This window comes from Hyaena hyaena, unplaced genomic scaffold (genome assembly GCF_003009895.1).
Source record: "Hyaena hyaena isolate Hyena2069 unplaced genomic scaffold, ASM300989v1 scaffold_406, whole genome shotgun sequence".
In the NCBI taxonomy this organism is placed as follows: Eukaryota; Metazoa; Chordata; class Mammalia; order Carnivora; family Hyaenidae; genus Hyaena; species Hyaena hyaena.
The window spans coordinates 1624209-1650010 of NW_024081038.1; positions in this window are offsets into that span (position 1 = coordinate 1624209).

Below are 25802 nucleotides of genomic sequence, written 5' to 3' on the forward strand. Positions count from 1 at the left end.
CTTCATATAAAGGGAAAAACCAATCATAAGCAAGGTCCTATTTTGTTTATCCCCCCCCCCATGGTTGGGGACCAAGGGAAGGAGTATGTGTTTACTGGTTCTCAGGGCCCTCTCTGTGGAGGAGTATGGGAAAAGGCAGAGACCAGGACATGGCCTGGAGAAAAGGTCTGAAACTATAGAATTTAACTACCAGGTTAAACACTTGAGAGAGATTAGAAAGCTTGTTATTCTCCTTTAGTGCATAATATTTAGATTTTGAGGGAATTAGATATAAATTTGGACCTAATTTGTGGTACTCTTCCTTTGGAATTCAGTCTAGCACATGAATTTGCCTTTAGCAAATTAAGCTATGGAATATCAATCCCTCAGGTTTAACATCTTATGTGTTTTAGTATTGTGAAAACTGGATGTAGCCAAGAGGCATTCAGTTGGCTACCTAAGCAGAAAAGACTAAGGGGTTTATAGAGCATACAACAAACCATGGAGATTGTTGTGGCAGCCTTTCAATGTGCTCCTATGGTAGGAGTGTGGTTGATAGTTGGCCTTAGCTATTGCCATCTAAAATCCATCACCATGTTCTGGTGAGGTCACATTTCCCACAAGCAACTCCTAGCCAATGACTAGGCACTATAGGGATGGAGGGCAGGCCCATTCCTGCAGGACAGAACACTGACAGGTAACTATGGCTACAGGACTCCTCACTGTACTTATAAAGGCTGTATCGAAGCCAGTGAAGTCTAAGACCTTTCCTTCCTTAGCCTCTTTCAATCCTTTACAGAGGTCAGACTGGCATTGTGATCAGATAGCTATATCTATGAGAAAAAATGAGGAAAATGCAGAGGAAGCTAGATGCTGGGCAAGCTTCCAGTAAGTCACAGGTCTAATCCCATCTTGTGGTTTGCTTCTTGGAGGACCAAGAGTGGTCAGAGCAAGCAGAACGTATAATGGGGATCTGGCTGGGTCACTAACTGCCTGGGTAGAGCATAGGTGGTCCTTCACACAAGGTGGTGACTCAACTGCTAAAGATTTCACTAGTGGGGAACTAAAAACATCCCAATAGAGGGGAAACAGTTTCAAGTGTGAGGATACAAACATGAAAAATGTGCAGGGTCAGTACAGCCTGTAAAGTCATGGAATTTGTTTTTCTAAGTTACACTGATGTAACTTAGATGTAACTATGATGTAACTTAGATGTAACATCTAAGTTACACTGATGCCCTCCAGAAGGCTAGTAAGATCGAGGGCTATTAACCAGTTAATTGGTTAAGTGTGAGAGCCAGAATGTCTGACAGGCCAAAGACCATTGTTAGAGGCATAGAGCACTGGAAGTGTTTGAATGCTTAACCAGAGAAGGTCAAGGTTCTATTTTGGAAAACCTGGGACACTAAAATATGGCATGGGGACCTCTGGATGCCTTCTTTTGAGTGGAGGGGCATTGTAGATACTCCAAATGTTTGGGCTTTCAGAGGTGACCCACTTTTCCTTAATAAGGGGTGGCTTCTGTGAGGCAACAGATGTTCTTCTCCAGAGCCATCTTCACCTCTTCTGGCTACTGTGCTGATAACCAGGGTTAAAGGGCAGTGTACTCTCCCTTTCTGGGTGTAGGCAGAGCCTCAGTTCTCAGAATTATCTAGCACATACTGACACCGAGTACCTGTGGGAATGGCTTTGGGAGTATTTGATCAGGATGAATGTAATGTTAAGACTAGATGAAAAAAACTCAACCTGGAGGCACTTTCTTGGGATGTGGGATTTATTACCCTTGCAAAAACCCTAGGAGATCATGCAAACTCCCTGCTAGAGTGGCTTCTTTAAGGCTGAAAATAATGGCTAGTGATCAGCAAAGTGAAAATGCTTAGGTTGCCCTGAAAGGTCAAGAAATAAAGAGGTAAGTAGCCCTATTTTAACAGAATTCTGATGAGTCTTCTGTCCTTACATAGCAAATTATGTTCAGTTGGACACAAAACATCCAAAGCCATGATAACCTGATGATACCAGGCACCAGCACCACTGAGAAGTTCAATGGTGGCTCTCACCAGGTCTGATGGCAGCAAAGGTAGTTCTAGGTGTGGGCTCATGAAGATCAGTGGGGATAACTGAGAAATACAGACCAAAGGGAAGCATTTGACCACAAGTCAGAAGGCTGAAATTACTTTAAGAACTGGTAAAGTCAAAGGGGTTTGGCCCCAGGGGACTGTGGAGCTTTTTTAGTGTTTTGGGCCCCAAGGGCTGAAATATGTGGGCAACCATCAAAGCTCTGCTTATCATCTAGAAGAACAAAGCAAAATGGGTAGAAGACTAGGGTTGGTCATTGCAGTAGTCCACCTCTTGCTCATTACCAGACCTGTGTTAATTTTCGAGATCTAGGACTCATTAACTCAAGAGGTACCTGAATCCCTAAGGGGAAGGGCTCAGAAAAAACTATAATTCTATACTAGGATTCCCTGAACTCTTCCCCCTAAAGCTAACTATGGCCATTTATTTAGGAAATTTCATACTAGGAAGATAATATCTAGACATTGAAGATACTCAAAGTGAAAGCACAATCACGGTCCCTCCACTGGAATGGAGACTCTGCTCTAGGTAGAGGGTCCTGGAGAAAGTTCCAATATGTCCTGATTCCACAAACTCACCCAGTGGTCATTTCTTTAGCCACTTAGTGACTGATTAGAACTACTAGAGTGGAGTTGGAAGAACTACCATATGGCATACATGGCCTGTGAGGTAAGAGCTAGCACAATGGGGAAGGTCAGATGGAAGTCTCCAAAGTTTAAAAAAAAAAAAAAAACACACACATGCTACTCGGGTCCATGGTAGAGAATTTAGCAACTGGCAGATTGTTTTTTATTCCAGTTTTAAGAGGACTGAGAACAGTTTCCATTCACATGGGATAGGCAGTAATACTCAGCTTCCCTCAGGGGCATATTAACTATACTGTAATATGGTCCTAACAGGACTAGACCTTCCACAGAATATAACCAATGATAGGTAGATTGGGTAAAATACACAAGAGGTGGACAGTGAAACTCTTAGACACATATGCTCTGGAGGAGGAGACAAATACTAAGAATATTCAGGAAGCTGGCACTTCAGTGAAGGTTTTCAGGGGTCCAAGGGTAAAGAAATGCTTCCAAAGTGAAGATCTTCATCTTCCAAATTCTATATGAAGAGCAATCAATACTTAGTAGACTACCTTTGATTCTGGAAATAATGTATTCCTTATTTAGGAATTCTGTACCAAAGGACATGGAAGAATTCCAGCTTGGAGTGCTCCCAGAGCAGGAAAAGGTTCTGTTGCAGGTTCAGGCTGTGGTGCCAAACATCGCTGCCATATAGGCCTTAAGAACTGGCACACTCAATTGTTAGAGGTATCAGTGATGGGGAAAGAAACAACATGTAGCTTATGGAATTGTTAACTACACATGCCCATAGTATTCGAGTTAGGCTGTATCACTTACAGCAGAAAATTACATAACTTGATAATTCCTGGTATTTTACTAGACCTTGGTAGAGGCAGATCATTTGGCCATGGGACAACAAGTGATCATGCACCCAGAACTGCCCATTAGGAGTCGGGTCTATCAGACCCTTCTAAGTCCAACTTGGACAGGTACAGCAACAGGGAGATATGGAAGTGGCACATACATGAAGATCAGAAGGCAGAAGCTGCAGGAGCAGGGATTCCAGACTCCAGTAATCCACAGGATTTGCACTGGTCCCTCTGCCCCAGATCACATCAATGGCCACATGAAGGGGTCTGTTATATAGAAAGAGGAAAAAGGCCAGAGACTGGCTTATATTATGGGTTGGGAAGGCAGGAACTAAAATGGAGAGCAGAGGCATTATAGTTACATACAGAGGTGGCCTTGAGACTTTGAAAGAGTAAAGAATCAAAGTTTTCCTAGTTGGAAGAACTTCAAGTGGTACAACTGGTCATTCATGCTCTGAAAAGTAAAGTGATCCAAGAGAATCATCCAAGTCCTTGGGCAGGGGCCTACAGAATTATATGGAAACCAACTTGACAATAAACTATTTGTAAAAAAAAAAAAAATTTGAAGCATGCTAGAAACTGTAAAAATAATTTCCTGTAAAAGAATAAGACAGGAGATTTAAGGTAAAGAGGTCTGAGAGAAGGATGGGAGTTGGGTTCAAATTAAAGAGTTTTGGAACTGTGTAAACCATAGATTGGTTTACCAGAGAAAAGACTCTGAACAACCAAGCCACTGAAACAATTCTGCCAGTTGACAATAAATGGTCAGCTCAGAACTGGTTTGATGGGTTATTAGAGTAGCAGCACTGCCATCAAAGACGACTGTGTGGGCTCAACCAAATAGATTCCTACTGACCATAGAGATCAATGCTGAAATCCAAACATAATACTATTGTTCAAGGAGGTCACTTGATCGCAAGTCAAGAACTTTGTTTTTTCTTTCAGGGATATGTATTTGTTCTGGGTGTGGGTTTATTACCTATCTTGTCTATAAGTGCTCACCCAGAACTACTTTGAGGGATTTCTGAATGACTTATGGGCAAGAGATCCTATACTACATAGTAACAGAAGAGTGGACACTCTCCAGGGAATATGCAGGATAGGTCTCATGACCATGGGATTCACTGGAAGCATTAACATTACTTCACCAACCAGAAGAAGTTGGCCTCTATGCTGGGGCAGTCTTCTAAAAACACAGCTAAAAAAGCATCTCAGAGGCAACACTCCACAAAAATGCCATCCTTTAGAATGGTGTATTTGCATTAAATCAGATCTCTATCTGGTGTTTGGTCCCCAATAGGATACAAGAGTCCAGGGATAAAGGGATAGAATCAGGGATATATTACAGTCTCAATCATCCACTAGGGGACTTTTGCCTCCTATTGCAGGAAATCTAGTCTCTACAGAGTTAGAAGTCCTGATCCTCAAAAGATACAACAAGGGTTCTGTTGAACTACAAGTTATAGGTGCCGTCAGGCTATTTTGGACTCCAGTGCCCAACAAGTAAGAAGAGTTACTATACTGGCAGGAGTAACTGACCTAATTGGAAAGGCAACTGCTTTTGCACAGTGGATACAGAGGAGAATTTGTAAATAAGAAGCCACGTGATCCATTTAGGCATTTTCTTGTGCCCATGCCCCACTGTGAAACAATCCCCAAATAGGGGTATGTTTATCAAGTGTTCCACCTCCTCAGGTTGCTTCATTAGTTAAGCCACCAAGACTTACAGTGGTGATAGCTGTAGGATTCCTTGAGGGTGAAAGAATTCCAAATAGATGGTGGAAGGAGAAGAGAAGTAACAGTTGTTGTTCTGATAGGAGTTTCAGAATGGGGTTGTAGTTCTCTTACTATCTTTCCTCTGATTTATCCATAGCAATAGAGACCCATAGGAACTATGGGGTTGCTGCTCCCAAAATATGAAGGACACCTGTACCGTGCAATAATGGATTGTGGTGACTATGAAGATAAGCTCCTCAGATTTGATTGCAGGGAGCACGTTTGACTAACAGCTTCTGTCACACTGCTCTTAAATTCATGGCTTAGTTTCTACGTCCTGTGGGGTGGCTTCCAACCTATGAATGAGCATAGTACTAATAATGCAGACCTATTTTTGTGAGACACTGGACTTACCTTACAGGTGCCTTTGGCTTAAAGACTCCCTGTGGCCATGACAGAGCTTTCTTATAAATGCACTGAAGTCTAAGACCTTCCTTCCCTTCTTACCTCCCTCCTGCGCAGAGATCAGATCTGCATTGTAAGCTCATCATTCTTCTAGCCTCAGGATCCCTTTGTATCTTCCTTCATGGGCATTTCCCCCTGAATGAATCTGACACCTATAATTCCATCTTGACATCTGCTCTTCAAAGAGCCTACTCTAACACAATTATGGGGAGTCCCACTGAAAAATCAATTCATGTTCACAAGTCAGTCCTGTGCGAAGAGCTAATATCTTATGAACATAAGGACTTTTATGCACTTTCCAAAGACTGTCTCTGGATGCGTAAAGAATAAAAGCCACATAACTATTACAATCCTCAGCACACAGCTAAGCAAGGCAACCCTAAAACAGAATTAATGGGGGGAAATGGTGCCAATATAAATCTGGAATATCTAGTGTCAGAGGTGTCCTATAGCAATGGAGTTCAAAGTGCAGTCTAAAGGTAGAGCTGCTCCCTTGACATTACCATAGACACAATGAGCCTTTATGGGAAAGCAGACTAATAGCTGAAGACTGATCTAGACTAGTAGACTGATGTTGTTACAACCCAGTTTCCTCAATTTTTCTCTGTAGCAGCTTGTTTTTATGTTAAGTCTGATTATGGGTAGAGAAGCTTTTTAGGTTTCCATTCAGGCTACTTCTTTCTCCCCCTCCATCCTAACTGGGCTCTGATGAGAATATAAGGGATACAAGACCAACCACTTTGCCTTTGCAAGGATGAAACTTCTGAACAGCTCTGGGTTCTCAGCAAACAGAAAAACATTCCTGGAGAAACTTCAGCCACTCGGCTGAATGTTGATTGTGTGGACTGCCTGAGTTGTTAGCATCTCTTATGTGGAGGTACCATTTCATGTATGTTCCTCAAGGTTGTCCTCCCCTCCAACTCTTCTTTAGGTCCACTCTTGGACTTGTTACGTGAAGGGACAGTCACAGCCCCAAACAAATGATTTAATATTAGAACATTCATAGCTAAGTTTTTGCCCATCCTTTGTGACAGATCATAGGATTTCTGTTTCATATACAATATAAGTATCTTCCTACTCCGACTCTACCCCTATCCATGGAGTGCTATTGAAGGATTTGTGTTAAGGTTTTAGGGTGGCTATATGTAGATATGTAAAAGTGAAAATATTACGTTCTGTAGTAGTTATCACAAAATACTTCCAACATGAAGTCTTAGGCAGGCCTATTAGAATCCCAAGGATAATTGTGAAAAACTATTAGAGACTGAGCTTTAAAAGTCTTTTTGGGTGGGAGACAGATGTTGCTCTGAAATTAAGATGGTTGACAAGTGTAACCACTGGCTTCCTTCTCCAAGATCAGTCTCAAAAGGTACCCCGTATAGGAAACTCTAAAATAGAAATCGACACTCTGGGGGAGGTTGGGATGTTTGGCCTGAGACCAAAGACAGATACCCAAGCACTGCTATGGGAAAATGCAATAAACAATGGGCTCTAATACCTTGGGTCTCATTCCTCCCCTGCATGGCCTTGGAATAATCAGTGCTTAGTTAACACTTGTGTGGACTCCGTTGTCATTAAAAGTCAAGTCATAGCAGCAGAGGCACCCTGTTCCTATAAGGCTTCATGAGAAACAGGGCACAACTTTAACAGCATCCCCATCCTCAGACAGACAGACAGTCTCAAAACTGACAAGTTACCCAAGAGATTTCTCCTTTTAAGGAGAAATAACACTAAGTTTTATTTTTTGTGGGGAGGGGAAAGATTTGCTATCTATATTTGGAGCCTTGGGCTCTTTGTTCTGGGGTTCATACACCTGCTTATTGGTGCTGGGGATCTGCAGTGCCATGTGCATTGTCTAATAGTCAATACCCCCAAAGAAGTCAACTCACATGGCGGAAAGTGTTTGAGAAACAACTATTATGGAATGAAAACCACTGAATTGAAGCCCACAAGAGGCAGAATTATTAGGACAGATGAACCACTTCTAGCAGTGGTCACACATTTGGATTACTATGTTCATAAGACTTTAACCTTGTGTCATGTTGACTTTATGGAAGTATATAAGAGTGGAAACAGCAGCTCATCATCCTCAATCTCCCTGGGAAGTTCCACAACTGCAGCTTCTTAGATCCCTCATCCCTACAGCAGTGTGAGGCATTGTTAAGGATGATGCTAAAATGTTCTATTCTGCCTTTTTCTATTCTGTTCTTTTCTATTCATGCCTCTATAGATCATGGCTTGGTTTCCTATGGGAGCCTTGTTATTTCAGTTATACAGGCCCAGGCCTGTGTCCCAGGCCCTCAAGTCTAGTTTCACAGACTAGCGGACTCCGTAAACAAGACAATCAGTTCTTTGTACAGTCTCTTAACTCATTAAGATAACTGAAAGAGGGAGGGGGCCACGGTGGCAGAACATGGAAGTTTTTGCATCTAGCATCCATGAAATCCAGCCTGATCAACACTAAACCATCCTGCACACCTAGAAAACTTATTTGGGGTTTAACACAACAATCTGCACAACCCAAGCCACAGAACTCAGCAGGTACACAGTGCTGAGGAGTGAACTGGGGGAGAGAGAAGCCATGTAAGGCAGAGCTGGTTTTGCTTGCAGAGAGGACAGAGATGGGGGAAGAGTATGAGAAAAGCAGACCCCCCCCCCGCCCCAAGCAGCTGGAGAGAAAGTGGAAAACTGCAAACAGCCACAGGGGCTGAAAAAAAAAAAAAAAAAAAGAGGAGGAAAGGAGAGGGTTTAAATTCCATTAGGATTCTAAGCAAGGGGAGTGCAGAGTCTGAAACTCCTCAGCTAGATACCTGGTGGTACTCTGATGGGAAGGGGAGAAATCCCCAGGAGCAGGGACTGAGGTCCAGGGGCTCCTCAGGCCACACAAGAGGCAGTTCCCCTGCTGGGAAGACATTTGGTAGAGGCTGTGCAGCCACCCCACAGGCAAAGTTCCCAGCAGATTCCAGAGAACAACCACATTTGCTGGTGCTAGAACAAGGACATTAAGGGTGAAGCCTGGTGCCAGATGTGGGTTATGAACTTTTTCTGGAGTGGGCTGGCACCCAGCCACAGTCTCTGGGCATTGGCAGCAGCGTGGTCCTGTGAATGTTCCTGGGTATGGCCAGCACCTGGCCATTACTTGGTGAGACCCTCCCCCAGAAGGTCTGAGCAGGTCAGAGCCACAGTCCCTCAAAAGTGAGGGTTTGGGAAACAGCCACAGAGATAAAACTCAGGAGGGAGGTGCTTCCTGGCAACTTGACGACTTGGTCATGGACAGTATGAAAACGGGCACAGAAGCTGTAGACAGAGGATGGGTGCCCAACTGCTGATCGGGGAGAGCAATTCCAATACTAGAGACTGGGTAGCTGGGTGACACCATTTTCACCCCTCCCAGGCATGCACACAAACACCTACAAGTGCCACAACAAGCCACCTCAGGAAGCTAAGTAGCGCCATCTAGTAGAGAACAGAGCCATTACACTAAGCCCTGCCCAACTGGGCAAACCTTGCTCTTGAGGAATACCCCAGTCTCTCCACCTGCTTAGTTTACAGACCATCAAGAGCTTCATAGTTGACTTCTAGGCTAAAATGATGTAATCATATTCAGTCTGTTCACTGGTCCATCTATTCAATTTTTCTTGAATACAGAAATAAAAGATTAATGTTTAAGTTTTTTTCAGTTTTTACTTTTGCAAATTTTTCAAATTCTATTTTCCTTTCATCATTTTACTCTTTCATTGTATTTTTTCTTTCAAATTTTCAAACTGTTTTCCCCCCTTCCCCCGCCCCCTGCCCCAATCAAGCTCCTTTCAATACCCAGACCAAGACACACCTAGTATCATTTGATTTTTTTGTGTGTTTTTAAAAATTTTATAGTTTTAGTTTACCTTATTACTTTTCTTCCTTCAAAATGAAAAAACTAAGGAATTCCCTCCAAAAGAAAGAACAGGAAGAAACCACAGCCAGGGACTTAACACAGATACAAGCAAGATGTCTGAACCAGAATTTAGAATCCCAGTAAGAAACTAGCTGGGGTTGAAGATAGATTAGAATCCCTTTCTGCAGAGAAAGTAAAAGCTAGTCAGGATGAAATAAAAAAAGAAATGCTATAACCGAGTTGCAATCTCAAGTGGATGCCACGGCAGCAATGATGGGTGAGGCAGAGCAGCTAATCAGCTATATAGAAGACAGACTTCTGGAGAATCATGAAGCAGAAAATAGAAGGGATACGAAGGCAAAAGAGCACAATTTAAGACATAGAAAAATTAGTGACTCATCAAAAAGGAACAACATCAGAATGATAGGGGTCCCAGAAGAGGAGAGACACAAAAGGGGTAGAAAGGTTATGTGAGCATATCATAGCTGAAAACTTTCCTAACCTGGGGAAAGACACAGAAATCAAAATCCAGGAAACACAGAAGACTCCCATTAGATTCAACAAAAACCTATCAACAAGGCAGATCATAGTCAAATTCACGAAATACTCAGGCAAGAATTATGAAAGCAGCAAGGAAAAGATCTCTAACCTACAAGGGAAAACAGATCAGGTTTACAGAAGACCTATCCATAGAAACATGGCAGGCCAGAAAGGACTGGCAGGATATATTCAATGTGCTGAATCAGAAAAATATGCACTCAAGAATTCTTTATCCAGCAGGGCGGTCATTCACAATAAGAGATTAAAAGTTTCCTAGACAAAAATTAAAGGAGTTTGTGACCACTAAACCAGCGCTGCAAGAATTTTAAGGGGGATTCTTTGAGCGGAGAAAAGATGGGGCAGGAGCGGGGGAGGGGGGTGGCATGGGAGGATAAAGACCAAAAACAGACTAGAAAGGACCAGAGACCACCACCAGAAACTCCAACTCTAAGTGCAACATAATGGCAATACATTTGTATCTTTCAGTGCATTCTAAACATTGATGGGGTAAATGCTCCAAAAGACACAGGGTAACAGAATGGATAAGAAAATGAAATCCATCTACAGGCTATCTACAGGAGACCCACTTTAGACTTCAAGAGACCCTCAGATTGAAAGGGGATGGAGAACCATCTATCATGGTAGAAACTGGTCCACAAGATCTGGACTAGAAGCTGGTCCACAAAAGAAGGCCAGAGTAGCCATACTTAGACAATCTAGACTTTAAGGACTGTAACAAGAGATGAAGGGCATATAATAATTAAGGGGTCTAGCCACCAAGACGACCCAACAATTGTAAACATTTATACTCCAAATGGGAAAGCACCCAAATATATGTCAAACACAAGGAAACCTATTATGATATGATAATACGATAGTAGTAGAGGACTTCAACATCCAACTTATAACAATGGACAGATCATCTAAACAGAAAGTCAACAAGGAAATAATGCCTTTAAATGACACACTGGACCAGATGGACTTAAACAGATCTATTGAGAACATTTCATCCTAAAGCAGCTGAATACACATTTTTCAGTGGACATGGAGCATTCTCCAGAATAGATAACCACAGCCCAAAACCTCTGGGATGCAGCAAAGGAGGTTATAAGAGGGAAATGTATAGCAACACAGGCCTTCCTAAAGGAGGAAGAAAGGTCTCAGATATACAACCTAACCTTAAAGAGCTGGAAAAACAGCAAATAAAACCCCAAACCAGCAGAAGACAGAAAATACTGATTAGAGCAGAAATCGATTCTATCAAAACCAAAAACAAAACCACGGAACAGATCAATGAAACCAGAAGCTTGTTCTTTCAGGGGCGCCTGGGTGGCTCAGTTGGTTAAGTGTCTGACTTCGGCTCAGGTCATCTCACGGTTCGTGGGTTCGAACCCCACGTCGGGCTTTGTGCTGACAGCTAGCTCAGAGCCTGGAGCCTGTTTCGGATTCTGTGTCTCCCTCTCTCTGACCCTCCCCTGCTCATGCGGTCTCTCTCAGAAATAAAGACATTAAAAAATTTTTAAAAGCTGGTTCTTTGAAATAATTAACGAAATTGATAAAACCCTAGCCAGTTTGATCAAAAAAGGACACCCCCAAAAGAAAAATAAAAAACCAAGAATAAAAGATTACAACAGCACAGCAGAAAAACAACAAATGAGCAATTGTATGCCAATAAAATGGGCAATCTGGAAGAAATGGACAAATGCCTAGAAACAAACTACCAGAACTGAAGCAGGAAATAGAAAATTTGAACAGACCCATAACCAGTAAAGACATCAGATATATATTCAAAAATCTTCCAAATAACAGATGGCTTTCCAGGGGAATTCTACCAAACATTTAAAGAGTTAACACTGATTCTCTTTAATCTGTTCCAAAAGAATAGGAATGCAAGGAAAACTTACAAACTCTTTCTAGGAGGCCAGCATCACCTTGATTTCAAAACCAAAGACTCCACTAAAAAGGAGAACTATAGACTAATTTCCCTGATGAACATGGATGTAGAAATCCTCAACAAGATACTAGCCAACCAGATCTAACAGTATGTTTAAAAAAGTTATCCACTACGACCAAGTAGGATTTATATCTGGGATGCAGGTCTGGTTCAATATCCGCAAATCAATGTGATTCATCACATCAATAAAAGAAAGGACAAGAACCACACGATCCTCTCAATAAATGCAGAAAAAGCATTTGACAAAATACAGCATCCTTTCTTGACAAAATCCCTTAAAGTAGGGATAGAAGGATTGTATCTCAAGATCATAGAAGCCATATGAAAACCAATGCTAATATCATCCTCAATGGGGAAAAAATGGAGCGCTTTCCTCCTAAGGTCAGGAACAAGATAGGGATGTCCACTCTCACCACGGTTATTCAATATAGTATTGGAAGTCTTAGCCTCAGCAATCAGACAATACAAAAGAAATAAAGAGCATCCAAATTGGCCAGGAAGTCAAACCTTAACTCTTTGCAGATGAAATGATACTCTCTATGGAAAACCCAGAAGATTCCACCAAAATACTGCTAGAACTGATCCATGAATTCAGCAAAGTTGCAGGATATAAAGTCAAGGCAGAGATCAGTTGCATTCCTATACACCAACAATGAGGCAATAGAAAGAAAATCAAGGAATCAATCCCATTTGCAATTGCACCACAACCAGAGAATACCTAGGAATGAATCTAACCAAAGAGGTGAAAAATCTATGCACTGAAAACTATAGAAAGCTTCTGAAAGAAATTGAACACACACACACACACACGAAAAAAGGAAAAAAATATTCCGTGTTTCTGGATAGGAAGAATATTGTTAAAATGTCAATACTACCCAAAGCAATCTACATATTCAAGGCAATACCTATCAAGATATAACATCAGCATTCTTCAGAGTTAGAACAAACAATCCTAAGATTTGTATGGAACCAGAGAAGACCCCAAAAGCCAAACCAATCTTGAAAATGACCAAAGCTGGAGACATCACAACCCCAGACTTCAAGCTGTACTACAAAGCTATAGCCAAGATGGTCTGTTTTTGTGCCAGTACCATACTCTCAGATCAATGGACCAGAATAGAGAACCCAGAAATGGACCCACAAACATACAACTAACTCCTCTTTGACAAAGCAGGAAAGAGCATTCAATGGAATAAAGACAGTCTCTTCAGCAAATGGTGCTGGGAAAACTGGACAATGACACGAAGAATAAACCTGGACCACTCACACCATACATGAAAATAAACCCAAAATGGATGAAAGACCTAAATGTATGACAGGAAGTCCTCAAAATCCTCGAGAAAGCAGGCAAAAAACCTTTGACTTTGGCCACAGCAACTTCTTACTCAATAGGTCTCTTGGAGGTGAGGGAAAAAAAAGCAAAGGTGAACTATTGGGACCTCATCAAGATAAAAAGTTTCTGAACAGTGAAGAAAACAATCAGCAAAACTAAAAGGCAACTAACAGAATGGCAGAAGGTATTTGCAAATGATATATCAGACAATGGGTTAGTATCCAAAAATCTAAGAACTTATCAAACTCAACACCCAAAAACAAGTAATCCAGTGAAAGATAGGCAAAAGACATGAATAGACACTTCTTCAAAGACATCCAGATGGCCAGCCAACACATGAAAAAATCCTCAAATATAAATCCAAACCATAATGAGATACTGCATTACACCTGCCAGAATGGCTAACATTAAGCAATTCAGGCAACAACAGATATTGGCAAGGATGCGGAAGAGCATCTCTTTTCACTTCTGGTGGGAATGCAAACTGGTGTAGCCACTCTGGACAACAGTATGGAGGTTCCTTAAAAATTAAATAGAACTACCCTATGACCCAGCAATTGCACTGCTAGGTATTTATCCAAGAGATACACAGGTATGAGGTTTCAAAGGGGCACATGCACCCTGATGTTTATAGCAGTACTATTAACAATAGCCAAAATATGGAGAAAGTCCAAGTGTCCATCAATGGATGAATGGATAAAGATGTGGTATATATAGACAATGGAGTATTACTCAGCAATCATGAAATTTTGCCATTTGCAACTATGTGGATGGGGCAAGAAGGTATTATGCTAAGCTAAATTAGTAAGAGAAAGACAAATGCCATATGACTTCGCTCATGAGGACTTTAAGACACAAAACAGATTAACATAAAGGAATGGAAGCAAAAATATAAAGACAGGGAGGGGAACAAAACTGGAGACTCCAATATGGAGAACAAACAGGGTTACTGTAGGGATTATGGGAGGGGGGATGGGCTAAATGGGTAAAGGGAAGTAAGGAATCTACTGAAATCATTGTTGCAGTATGCTAGCTAATTAGGATGTAAATTTAAAAAGGTAAAAACGGTAACTTACTGAAAGGAGGCCGATTTCACTAAATCTAGCTGGAAAAAAATCATTCAGATGGAAGATAATTGGATGCCTACCTTAGTCTATATACAAAGATAAATTCCAGGTATATTAAGGACTTAAGTATGAAAGTTTCTCCTATATCATTACCAAGAATTAAAGTAAGTTTTAGGTCTTGGGATAGATGAAGTTTTAAAAACAGCTCTCTTAAAAAAAAGTTACGAAGTTTGACTAAATTCTCAGGAAGTGCCTTAAATTGAGAGGCTACAAATGGGAAGATTCCTGATAGATACGAAGGACTTGTAAAGAACTACAAAGAACTGCAATATCAAAAGAGGATGGACAAGATTATCACAGTCTCAAAACCTGAAGGCCATCTCTCTTTCAGGACAATCCAGTGACTAAATGGTTGAAACATCATGGTTAATGTGGCCCAATTTAGGACAAAAATCACTAGAAACTCCTCCTGGAGGAGTTGGTCAAAGCTACAGTTGGATTTGCATCATAGCTTGATTTTTTCCCCCTGCCAACTTTTCACTCTCCTCCAGAAAGCAGTCCATAAATATCCTGTACAGCCCTAATATTTGGTATTTGGAGAGGTTCAAGAAAGTATATACTGAAGGTAAGATGTTAGAATTGCAACATCTGATAACATCTGGTAATGAAGACCTCATCCCTCTTGCAGGTGAATCAGAGGACTGCTACAGGGGTTAAGACTTACTGATGATGTATTGGGATGATATATTGGTGAAAAGTAATGATTGGCGAAGGAGGCACTTGTGAAAGGTGTTCTATTAACCCGTGTGTTCCATAGCAACCTAGGATGAAGACAACAGGAGAGCTACTCTAGCTGTAGAAGAATCAAGATGATCAGGAGGCTAATGGCCATTTACTCAATCAGTATTCATAATCCTTGGTCCAGTGTTTAGACTTGGAACATGACTGATTGAAGGTCTCTCCTGGGAGGGAAAAATTCAGAACTTTTGGGAAGAGTGCATGGTAATGATGCCACCAGTTCTCTCTCAAAGGGACCTATAGCCATTTATTCAGATAATTGCCACTGGAAAAAGAACCATCCAAGAATGTTTGGCACAAGTCCTAGGTAACCCTCATACCCAGAAACCCAAAGATTATGGCTCCCCATCAGAGGATAGAAAAGCATAGGAGAACCAGGTAATAAGTGGATTCCTGTCCAATAGCCAGCTTACAGTGGGTCCTCTGGTTCTGAAACGCATCATATGATCATTCACCTTATGTATATCTATTCCAACTATACATCCAGGTATCTATTCAGGGGCTTAGCCTAGGAAGCAAGAGGTATAGTGGAGAAGGATAAATCAAAGCCTTTGAATTTACTTTCTCTGATAGGACAGTAAATGAAGATACTGTGTACTTGAAGGGATGGAATTTAGGGATACTTTAAAATGACCTAAAGGATGGGGGTGCCTCGGTGGCTCAGTCAGTTGAGTGTCCACCTTCAGTGCAGGTCATGTTCTTGTAGTTTGGGAGTTTGAGCCCCACATGGATTTGCTGCTCTAAGTAAGGAACTGGTTTCAGATCTTTCCCACCTCTGTGCCTCCTCCACTTGTGCTCTCAAAAATAAAAACAAAACAAAACAAAAAACCCTAAAGGCTGTGGAGGTGGAAATCCCCATCACATCCCTATTTAATGCATAGTATGGCACCTTAAACAGCAGCTCCTGGAGAATACTCCAAACCCATGTATTAGCCCCAGTTCAGCTGCGTTGCCAGGTGTTTTGTTAGAGCACATTAGTACTGTCATGTACATGGCACGCCACCATTGATTTGGTGGATACTTTTCTACAGCCTCAGGAAAGGGGCTCAGATACAGTTTGAATTCACCTGAAATGAATACTGGGCACACTTGTAATTTTGCCATAATATAGCTCAGAGACATGGAGCTGTGCTCTAACATGCTATGATGATGAAAGTATTTTATAACCTGTGTTCAATTTAGTAGCCACTAGCCACACATGGCTATTAAGCATTTGAAATTTAACTTGGAGGCCTTTGGAGGCTTTAGGCTTATACAAACACTTCAGAACATGGGGGGAAAAAACGAATATCTAAGTTTGATTCCTAGGTCTACTTGGTATTTCAGGCCAAAGCTGGACAGCTGCTGCACAGTCATCCCACGCAAGAGGAATCCTCAACAGTGGAGAGGAGCAAATCCTCTCAACAGGCATAGCTTCAGCAAGGACTCCTGGTTCTCCATTTTATATAAGAAGGTTTTCATTTTGAGGTTTAAATACATTTATATACTAATGGGAAAGGGCAAATGGCTTTACTGCTTGTCAGGCAAAGGAGAAAAATTGAGAAGTTGGTATAGAGTAGAGATATGTGGATGGGGACACAGTAGTAGGCTGAAGTATCTTTATGGAGTGTGCTAACATCCATCAGAAAGCATCTACCAAAGAAGAGTGCTAGTCCAGTAGATACAATAGGAAGATCCTGCAAAATTAGCAGTTTTGAGACTGGCACCTCATGCTATACCACTATAGGTCAGAAGAACTATAACACCAGAAGTGTTAAGATAGTTGTCGACTACATTAGACTTAAGGTCATGTTAAGATCCATGGCATTGCTATGGTGTCTAAGTTTGAGTCAGAGGTCTATGAAGATGCAGCTAGAAACCACAGGGGTGATAAATTCTGTATAGGTATGAAAGATAGATCAGCCTAATACACAGTTGCTATGTTAACCAGAGAAAGCATCTCACAAAGTTCAACACTGGAAAAAATAAAAGCCTTAAAGTGGATTTAGAGGGAACATACCTCTAACATAATAAAGGCCATGTAGGAAAAATGAACAGCTAACATTTATTATTCTTATTCAATGGTGAAAAAGAGCTTTTGCTCTAGGATCTGGAAGACAAGAGTAGTTTCTTCAATAAGGACAGATTTGGTGGGTAAGCAAGTGGAAGAATTCTCCATTTTGTGAGACATAGTGTAGCTACTTACATTCTTAAAAAATGATAGACACCTTAAGTTTGTGCCTTTTAGCCAGTCTGTATTATCCAATACTGGGTTTGTGCTTTGGTTTCCAGTCCTTGATCCTTCTTTGGCCTGGTCAATTCAGACTTAATAAAGGAACCAAGTTCAAGTACCCATGATGGGGAGGAGTCTTCCTACCGATGTCAAGGAGATTCATCCAATAGAGGCTTCCACAATAGGGACACACTGCCCCTGAAATAGTTCAGCCCAAGACTGACAGGATTTAGCCAGTATCTCCCTACTCCAAGGTAGAAAGATTAGCGTTCCTACAGCATCTTTGCTACATGGTAAAGGTGTGGGAATTGATGGAATTGGGGGTGAATGATAAACATGGCCTGGAGACAGATGACCAAAGTACTGCCAGAGGCAAGTAGACATTTTATGGAAGACTCTGGGATTTAAAGACTTTAAAAGGTTGGGACATACCATAAGCATGTACATGTAATTGTATAACTCTAGGTAAGAAGACAGCACTTAATTAGAATAGGAAACTTCTGGGGATAAACCTAGGATAATCACAGAATATAATCACTGGGTATGTATTTCAAGTGTTTTGAGAGGTTTGTGGGGATTGAAGCTAAGATAGAAGGGGAGAAATTGCTCTTACCTTCCAGGGGAAGGGTGTCTGGAGGCAGAGGAAAAGGATTTCATGGGGTCAGCAGTCCCCTTTTTTCAGACCATAGACTGAATGCACAGCTATACCTTCCCAGAGCTTTGAGTCCCACATGAAAGTAGGAGCCTAGAAACTTCAATACAGGTGTTATAGGGAGTGGCAGATGGAATTTTTGATAAGAGTTTAGTTTTCCTTATCACCAGGCCAGGATTGTTTTCAGTTTATGCATAAGAGAAGTCAAGTTTCATGTGATCTAGAAGCGAATAGGGAGGTTAGAGTAGAGGATGCACAGGTAGGCAGCATTGTTAGCTGGTCCAAGTTTGATTTGAGAGGCTTTTTAGGAACAAAGGAACTAAAACTCGTTAGTCTGAATATGAAAAGTAACAATGATTGGGGTTTAGGCAATAGAGGTCAGGTCAGAAAAAGGAGTGTACTATTATTACCCAGCTGGTCTCCTCCAGGGAAAACTATAATGGAGTTACAGTGGATATTAAGCTCAGTAAGTTAAAAAGAAAAAAAATGCAGAGCTTTTGACAGGAGAGCAGGAGAAAACTCTGGTTCCCTGTATTCTTTCTCCTGTGAGAGTTTTGTTATGGTTTCCCCAGAAGTGAACATTTTGGTCCTTCTTGGACTTAATCCTTTCCAGGAGGAAAAAGGTTTGATTGTATTAGTAAAGCTGACGCTCTGCTTTGGTGTGGTGGCTTGTGCCTGTTCAATTGTTAATGACAACCTCAGGAATGGGGAAGTTGTCCTGGGTTTTGAGAGGGCTGGTAACCTCTGCTCCCACTTTAGAAAACAAGTTACTGTTTTTGCAGCACCCATGAGTCTGCTCAGCTGTTGGACTTCAGGTGTTCCTTTTAGGTTATGGAGCATGGTGAGGTTGGAGTCGCCAAGAGGAGAGGGAGCTTTTCTCTATTCCCGAGAGCCAGGAATCACAGGATCCCAAGATTCCTAGTCAAGGGCCATCACAGCCTGACACAGAAGACCTCAATTGAATTACACTGGATCCAGATCAACTTGCCAAAGGAAGGTAGCTGCAGATGAGGACAGTCTAATCCTGCTGGGTTGATAGTCTCATTAGTAAGTGCTCAAAGGGATTTGTGAGCTGCTGTATTTAGGGATGAATTTTTGTCTTGGAATTTGAATCTGATGACTCAGGTCAACCCTCAAAAAAAATTTTTTTTTATAGCACACCAGCAGGGGAGAGGGGCAGAGGGAGAGAATCTTACGCAGGCTTCCCTTTCAGCATGGAGCCCAATGCTGGGCTTGATCCATGACCCTGGGATCATGACTGGAGCTGAAATCAAGAGTCAGATGCTCAACTGACTGAGTCACCCAGGAAGACAACTTTTCATGCACTTCAAGGAAAAATACTTAAGATACCATGTTGCTAGTGGAGAATTCAGATATAAAGGCTGAGAGCAGGATGCCAATTGGGTGAATACTTCCTTAACCATTTCATTTTTCCTGGTCCAATTCAGTTTTAAGTTTTAGTAACTAGTTCAGTCCAGTTCTAGTAGCAGGTTTGATCTTCTTGTTAAATGGGCTGTCGGACTGAGTTGCTTCTTGAGTGGGGGAAAACCTTGGGGACATAGGGTTTTAAGCTTCCACTACTGTACCAAACTCCAGACTGCATAGCATAGCCCTTTCCCCAAGGGACATAGTAGCTGGATCTTAGACCTTCCTGGACCTGAGTCCCCATTCGAACTGTGTGCCACCCAAGTTATCACCTCAAATATGGTATCATCCTTGACCTTCTTCCACTCTACCTGGGGGATTTCTCATTTCTGGTCTTTCAGCAGGAGTCTCCTCCACTGGTTTTCACTTAGCCAGTGAATAGTCAAGTTCACTATTGACCATACTAAGGTGAATATGTTCTTAGTATAACTTAGTAGAGCAGGAGAAAGGGCCTCATAATGACATGGTTCAACCAAGATTCCTCCAAGTGATAGCTGATAGCAGAGTGATAGAAGTCTTCTAGACTGAAGAAACTGCAAATGTGAGGATGAAGGGAAAGGACAAAGCTTGGGATTTCCCAGGAAATAGGAGAACGTTGGTGTGGATTAGAAGAACTGGGGCTCCCAAGTGCTAGTTCCATTCCTTTCTCCTATAGGTATTTAGACAATTAAGACCTGGGAGCCATGTAAATCTTTTAGTGCTTGGTATCAATTATATACTTCTGAAACTCTTTACATTTACTCCTCTAGTTTTCAGAATCTCCTCGTATTAGCCTGATTTTACAGGTAAGGAAGCACTGAGGAGCTAAAGGTAAGCAGTTTCAGAAGACACCCAAGTCCTAAATAGTAGAGCCATGAATAAAGCCCAGGTAGTCTGACCTCAGGATCTATGCTTTTAAACAAGTATAATCCCTATAGTGAGGCAATATAGTAAAGTATTGGTTTGGCTGATTAAACTAGACTATGGGACCAAGATCTAAAGAGATTCACTACCAGTCCACTTCTCAATCCGAGGTGAGATTTTGGTGGGCTGAGGAAATACTAGCCTGCTTTATAAAGACACACAACCTGGCTTTCACCTATAGGCTACAGATAGACCCCAGGATTAAAGACAATTAGAAGAATGTGGACAAGTATTTGGCTTTTGTAATCTCCATTAAATGGACAAATCAATAAGCATTGCTTGGGGTGTGTGGGTAGCTCTGTCGGTTAAGTGTCAGACTCTTGGTTTCAGCTCAGATCTTGATCTCATAGTTTATGGGTTCAAGTCCGGCATTGGGCTCTGTACCAACAGTGATGAGCCTGCTTGGAATTCTCGCTCTCCCTCTTAAAATGAAGTTTTTTTTGTTTTGTTTTGTTTTAATAAGCATCCCTTGTGTAGGGGCCAATGAAAGGTGGAGAGGAGTCAGAAGGGTTTCTTCCAAAGCTGCTCCCTTGAGTGCATGTGTGTATGTGTCAGTCTTCATGAAAATAGATCAATGTAAGGATGATCCCTTAATATCCAACAGAGGCAAGCAGGAATAGGATTTCCATAATATTCTGGAGTTTCTGGATTCAGAAAACTAGAGATAGTTAAGCAGAGTTCCATTTTCAGGAACCAAATGCAAAGTCCTAAAGGAACCTGGAGAAGTCTGAAGATGGGCTTTCTAAGTAGAAGATAAATTTTGAATATGAGGCAGCCCCTAGGAAGGGGACTGTTTATAAAAAGGTACTGTCAGAAGGATGTAGGTTTATGGCTTATTGGACAAGTGATTAATCTGCATTGTTAAATTGCAGGTGAGGTTACAAATATGGCCAAGCAACAGGTAACAGCAGTCAGAAGGAAAAACATATACTGCATTTGTATTAACCATATACTCCCAACACACACCTTCACACTGTGGCTGTTGGTGCCACCAACTCTATAAAGAGCTTAAAGGCAGGCTATCATAAGTCTGCTTATAGGAACAGGAAAGAAAAATAGCTTGCATCATGAATTTTTCTCCTATTCTTAAGTATAGCCTGGAATCAAGCATTATTGAAGGTGGCAAAGAATGGGTTCATGAAAGATTGGTGCACTGCAGTCCTTAGGAAGGACCACAGGAAATTCAGGTATCTCACTGCAGAAAGGCCTTTAGTATAGGTCTAGTGTGAAGGGAGTCTGACAAAGGGACTTCTCCCTACCTATTCAAGTGAAATCTTGGTACCAAGGCAGGACATGCAAACCCTGGAGAAGCATTTGATGGGAGCTTGGGATTGTTCATTACAACAGAGCAATGAGAGCTGAAGATGTAGTCATCATAGCCTATTCTTTTCTGAAGAGTGACTTATCCCTGCTCTGACCTGGATTGCTTTCATAAAACCAGACAGCACAAGTAGAAGACTGCTTTAAAGCATCCCAAGTTGAACCCAGCTGAGGAGCCATCACTAGGAACTGTAAACAAAAAGCTCCCAAGTGATCTGAATAGTCTTCAGCTGAAGAAATTCAGGCACACAGATTTAGGAAGCCGCCGCTGAATAATCAACCTTTGGTTCCTATAGGACAGAAGGCCTAGAGTAAGACTAAAGGAATACTGTTAGCTAAAACAGGAAATGGGAAGATCTCCACTGGGCTTTAAGGTTTTGTCCAGAAGTTCCAGCTGCTAAGATACATGTTAGGTTGAACAGCAACTCCTCCCATAGTACTGTTGCATTCGCTCAGAGGAATCCTTGAGGCTACCAATAGCTATGGTACTCTGCTACAAGGGGCACTTCCTCCTGGACCCAGCAGGTCTCCGTTCTCCTGGCTCTCATCTTCCATGCTACAAACACCTTCAACCTTTGATCCAGGCTTTTACCACCTTCCTTCCCCACAAAGGGTGAGCTGCCACTATCCACCACACTAATTGGCATGTATAAGAGTGGTTGGTCTGTTGTAGGACATCTTTAAAGATTCTGGGAAAATTGGAAACCGATCCTAAGATATCCCTATCGTGAGCCACAAAACATGAGGAGTTTTAATTTTACACTGGATCAAGAGAAGCTCTTCAAGGAAGGCAGACACAGGTGAAGCTATCCAACTCTTCTGGGTTGACAGTCTTGTGATGACTAGCACCTGGGAGTTCTGAATTAAGGCCACACTCACCCCTTCATGCAGGATTAGCTTTTCATACACTTGAAGGAAAAACTTTAAATCTCCTTCAAGGGATAGACAAAGAAATACTATAGGAAAGAGCACTTGGGTTTCACCTCTCAGTAGGTTTTCAGTGCATTTCATGGCTCCTTCTGCCTGTATCAGAATTCGTTGGAGTACAGAAGTAGCCTGAGCATGAGGAAATGAGGAAACTTTCTAGCATCAGCCTCACAATCTCATCTCTTATAGAGCCCATATACATTCCAGGATCTTGTCGCCTAAGTCAGTATTTGAAGGATGAAGTAGAGACTTCAGACTGAGGAATGTCCAAGCAGGAAACTCTACAAGAAGGGGTTTTGAAGTAGATATTCCTAAAGTATCTGTAGGTTCAACACGAGGAAGTTTAAAAGGGAACTCTTGGTTCTAGGATCCCCAAAAACACCTGAAGATTGTGGTTAACAGTACTGTTATAGTCAACTTGAGTCTAAAATCCAAGGGCAGGAAAAGTTCGGAGACCACTTGAGATGAATCTAGAAAACTGCAAATAGCTACAAGTCAAGGAAGTACACAGGACAATGTGCCTTTATGAGGACCAAGTAGATACTAAGTCAGGAGTCTGAAAGACCAGAGAGCTGAACAAGAGAAATAGGAGGACTATTCCTCAGTAAAAGCCATTCCCTTATAGCTTGCTGCTCCAATTCCAGCCACACAAATCAAATTAGAGCCTAAATGAACACCAAGGGGTTTCCAAGGTTTCAAGCTATTTGAAAAAAGCAAAAAGAAGGAATGTTCAAGTAACAGCCATTGATCCTGAAGGCTTTACAAAAGACAGATTTCAGACAAAGCAGGAGTCCTATAAAATGTTCTAGACATTAGGAGTCATTTCTTAAAGTATCCAGATGGCTCAGAGGCAGAAAATACCTATGAAGTAAGCCTAGTGAAGGCATTAGAATGACAATAGGTTCTGTACATAGCTTTCTTCTGATGCGTTTTATTGAGTCATAATAGGAAAGATAATAGACCGTAACCTTATCAAGGATGGGAAGGTTAGCTTTAGGAAGCGCTCACACCAGGGGTGCTTGAGTGGCTCAGTCAGTTAAGCAACTGACTTCGGCTAAGGTCATGATCTCATGGTTTGTGAGCTTGAGCCCCACGTCAGGCTCTGTGCTGACAGCTCGGAGCCTGGAGCCTGCTTCAGATTCTGTGCCCTCCCCCCCACCCCCCTAATAAACATAAAAAAAAAAAAAAGCCCGTCTTGGTTGGCCTCTCAAAAAAAAAAAAAATTACACCCAAGTTAGAACCAAGGCTTGAGCCAAAGAAGATCCTTCCTTCAGTCTTGCATTGTAAAAGACATTAAGAGTTAGAAATACCCTTGTTGATAAAAGCAGGGTTAGTTAATTCGAGACTTCCCAACCGTTAGCTAGTATCATTCTTAAGAGGCCTTTAGGAGTTCTTCCCAGTCCCAGGCTTTTCAACAAGCCCACAACAGGGAAGTAAAGGAAGCCTGAATAGGAAGAATGAGCACATGGACTAAGTTTCTAGTTTCGATCAGCCCAAAGAGTTTCTCACAACCCAGTACGAAGTTTTGCTCTTCTATTAGTGAAAGGAAGGAAAGTTGAGTTTACTACCTAAGTCTTAACTTCTCAGGACATTTTGTGATTAGTGAGGTAAAGGGAATGAAGTCTAGGTGTACTTATATTCTTTTAGCCTGTCTTTCCCACAGCCAGACAGGAGGAAATTCCCCATCTCTTAAAAAAGGCAGAAAAAGAAAAGCAGAGAAAAACGAACACTGACAGAGAAGAGAAACTATGCTAGATCCCGGGTGCTCTCCTGCTACTCAGCTTCAAGGAACCTTGCTTTAGACAGCAACATAAGTGCCTTAGTGGACTGTGGCAGTCTCACGTAAATAGAAGGTGAGATGAGAGAACTGATTGGTCAGAGTTGGAGACTGGACATGATTGGTCAGACTGGAGCCAATGAGCTTCCTGAATCTTTTTAACCGTAAGTAAAGTGGCAGCCCAGGATTGGTGCTGATTTCTTTTAAATTGGGAGAGCCCTAGGTGTATACACCTGTATGATAATTAACTCTCCAATGTTTATTATCAAAATTCACAAGGAAAAAACAGTTGCGACTGTCAGAAATGGGTTAGAATCTTAAATCAGAAAATAAACTCAGTAAGTAGTGATAGCACACCATTCCACATGAAAAACATTAAATATATTTCTTTTCTTATTATTATAGAGGAAGACCCACGTCATGTCCCTTTCTGTGAGAGCAGAAACCACTGCCAACGTTCTTTTTGGGTTTCAGTGCCCTAATGCTCTTCCTCCAGAAACGTATTTGGGCAAAAGGAGAATGTGTAACTAGTGACCAGTCAGTCACTTCATGGTGTCAAGCAGATGGCTCCACTTGATGTCAGTACCCACTTTTCATGTCTTAGAATTTCTCTTAATACACCCTCATCCTTGGCTCCAAGCTGTGGAGAACTGGTAAAATCGCTAGTATAATTACCATCCTTACTCTGACAAAACCACCTTCATGGAGGAGTGCTCATGCTGCCTGGAGACTACTCATAAGTTTATGGTCTTCTCTCCAGCAGCTGTACCAGCAGCCTCATCTGAGACCTGTTAAAATGTGAATCCTCAATCTTCTGAATCACAAACTCTTGGGCTAGCACTCAACCATGAGTGGTTTCACAAGCCCTCCATGTGGTTCTAACCCATGCTACAGATGGACAACCACTGCCCTGTACCAAGTCAGCCATAATCCTGGGGGCCATGTTGCTTTCCTAAACATCAAGTGTATCTTTTGTAAAGCTCTCTGGGTGATTTCCATGTGCAGTCAATGTTGTTGACCACTGCCTTCATGATGCATGGATTCAGTTACCATCTCTGTGAAAGCTGGAAGTGCTTACCAAATCTTTCAGTCTGGCCCAGGCCTCCCTTATCTCCCTCAGGCCATTATATCCAACTGAATTCTATTGAACTATTATGTGTAGGGCTAGGTCCTTAGTGTTTTACAATCTACCATTTCATTTAATCCCTGAGAGATAATATTTTCATATTCCTTTTATAGTTGAACTGAAGCTTTTAGATATTAAATCACCCACTCAAAATTAAACATTTCATAAGTGGCCAAGCCGAGATTTAGGAATATGCCTTGTCCAATGAGCCCTATGTTAT